Below are 2,679 nucleotides of genomic sequence, written 5' to 3' on the forward strand. Positions count from 1 at the left end.
TAGGCCATTGCTCCTTTGGATAGGCCATTGCTCCTTTGGATAGGCCATTGCTCCTTTGGATAGGCCATTGCTCCTTTGGATAGGCCATTGCTCCTTTGGATAGGCCATTGCTCCTTTGGATAGGCCATTGCTCCTTTGGATAGGCCATTGCTCCTTTGGATAGGCCATTGCTCCTTTGGATAGGCCATTGCGCCTTTGGATAGGCCATTGCGCCTTTGGATAGGCCATTGCGCCTTTGGATAGGCCATTGCGCCTTTGGATAGGCCATTGCGCCTTTGGATAGGCCATTGCGCCTTTTTATGTGGAATTACTTATCCCATTCGGCTCCTCTTGCAGCCTACAAAAACACAGACAGACATTAATTGTGTGCTGGGACGCTAAAACTCGACAACCATTGTGTGTTGGGAAGCTGAAACTTGACAAAAACAGGTTTTCACCTGATTTAGGACTACTCTTCCTCCTTAGTGTCCTCAACATCACTGAAAGGGCTCCTTCAAGAGCCTCCTGCTTGCTTTTTATAGAAGGATGCTGGCTGGGCGGCCTTTTTTAGTGCTACAGAAGACAAGCAAATTATTGCAACAAAAATAGACATTGAGTAGAGTGCCAATGGCATGATTTTTTTACCAACAATTCTACATACTAGGAGTTTTACATTTGAGAAAAAATATTATATTGTAGTAAGTTACGATAATTTATCAAACTTATAGTTCATATTTTAATTTTATACATTCTAAGTAGAGTTTTACATTTGAAAAAATATATTATCATTACATTGTGGTAAATTACAAGAATTATTAAAGATTATAATTCATATTTTAATTTCATCATCTACAACTCACCTCACATTGGACAGATGGATGATCCAGGTTGGCGGCGTCCAAAACGGGAGAAAATAACCCGCGCAAATGTTTGTTGCGTGACGGAACGAGAGCGGGCGGGCCGGCGCCATCTTTGAATGGATTTGCTCTGATTTGGACATGACTTAAATTCGTTACATTTATCAGTTTGCATAACACGGAAATGGCACACGCATGATATAAAATAATAAAAAAGTGTTCAGTTAACTAGAGTCAAACTAACATTTCCTATAGTCAGACAAACACGAGCTTATCGCCGGCGTCATTTACGAACTTTTAACAAACGAATGAAAAAAGGCTGGCCAGCATTATTAAAAAAACAAAAACCCGCGAAAGACATTTGAAATAGCGTAGCGGCAAAACGACCAAAACGCGCAACGACGCGACGCAAAGTCGATTGTGGCGTGCACTCCCTAGACAGCGAGAATCCTGCAAGAAATAAAAAATGGCATCGTAAGAAACTGCAAACATTTGCTCACGGGCTAAATGGCCTCCGGCCTACAATTTACCTCCAGGCCCACCGTCGCGTGAGTCACGAGAGTACGACAATCCTGCGACAAACAAAATAAAGAAATAAATAACAAAGGCTTGTGAGAAAAGGCAACAAAGCGTGCCAATCGTGCAACAAACACGGACGGCGTCCGTCGTGAAAAACGGCAGGAGACGCCAAACATTTGCTAGCATGCTCGCTTACCTGAGAACCCGTCCGCCGCGCCGCCACGCGCTCGGTGGCACCTGCATATGATAACTCCCCTTGAGCGAGCACACCGGTCTTCAATTGACCTAAAGACCTGACGTCACATCCGTCGATTCAAATCTTCTTCTCCTGATCGTCCAACGGCGCTCGGCACACTGACGCCACCAGGTGGTCGGCTGTCATGGTGACTACTGTGGAAAGGGTTGCTTCGGACGAGTGATGTGCATTCCAGTTCTTTTAGGTGAGCGAATCTTTAGAATCAGGTTCACTCAAACGGTTCGTTCAAACGAATCGTTCAACGACTACAAAGTCGCAGGCTTTTATTGATTCATAATGACCTGTTAATGTTAACAACACATTCAATATATTCTTTCACGTTCCGCAGGAGCTAAAAGTTTTCACGCACCTGCGCTTAACGAGGGAATCACACGGACACTCCATTAGGTACACCGCCATTTTCAAGTGTACCTAACAACAGGCCACTTTAATAGGGAAATATCATGGTCCTAATGGTACCTAATGGCGTGTCTAAGTGACGTCACAGATCAAACAACCAATCAGAAAGTGGGGGTGAGGGCGGGTGTGGCACCTTTCACTTTCACTTAAGCTTTTTCCCTATTGAAGTGGCCTGTGATTAGGTACACCTAGTGTCGCGAACGATTTGGTGAACGATTCTTTTGAACAAATATTTTGAGTGAACCGATTCTAAAGATTCGGTTCACGTATGAACTGGAATGCACATCACTAGTATAAAACAGTGCAGACGACACAAGACGGTCAAGTCGAAATAGCTGACTGGTTAATGACACGGGCACTTGGTCAGCGAGAGATTGGTACGGTCCCAGGTGCCAGAAAATGCCTAGAGGTGCTTTTGATGTGCAATTAACCCTTTGTTTATTCTCTTTTATTTTTTTTTTTTTTTACCTCGTGTAGTGTACCTATTGAAGTATCCATTTAGGTGTACCTACACATATCATCATATAAAGGAGTTAACCAAATGTCAGATTTTTGTTTTCATGCCCAAAAAAATAAAAACAAGGAATAAAACACCAGACAAGTTTTAACAGGTTTGAATGTTTAATAATAATAAAACAAATAATATAATAATAATAATAATAATAATAA

At 42.4% G+C, this 2,679-nt stretch overlaps 1 long non-coding RNA gene across 1 annotated transcript; it reads right to left on the reverse strand.

The window, feature by feature from the left end:
* Nucleotides 1-105: 105 nt before the first annotated feature.
* Nucleotides 106-1,809, reverse strand: LOC148386824 (uncharacterized). The gene is made up of 5 exons (XR_015863165.1): nt 1,552-1,809; nt 1,367-1,408; nt 840-1,286; nt 438-552; nt 106-337 (listed from the first exon to the last, which is right to left on the reverse strand). It is a non-coding gene; the product is annotated as an uncharacterized LOC148386824 (long non-coding RNA).
* Between the last annotated feature and the right edge of the window lie 870 nt (nt 1,810-2,679).

This window comes from Syngnathus floridae, chromosome 15 (genome assembly GCF_059516105.1).
Source record: "Syngnathus floridae isolate MCC-2025c chromosome 15, RoL_Sflo_1.0, whole genome shotgun sequence".
Lineage (NCBI taxonomy): Eukaryota > Metazoa > Chordata > Actinopteri > Syngnathiformes > Syngnathidae > Syngnathus > Syngnathus floridae.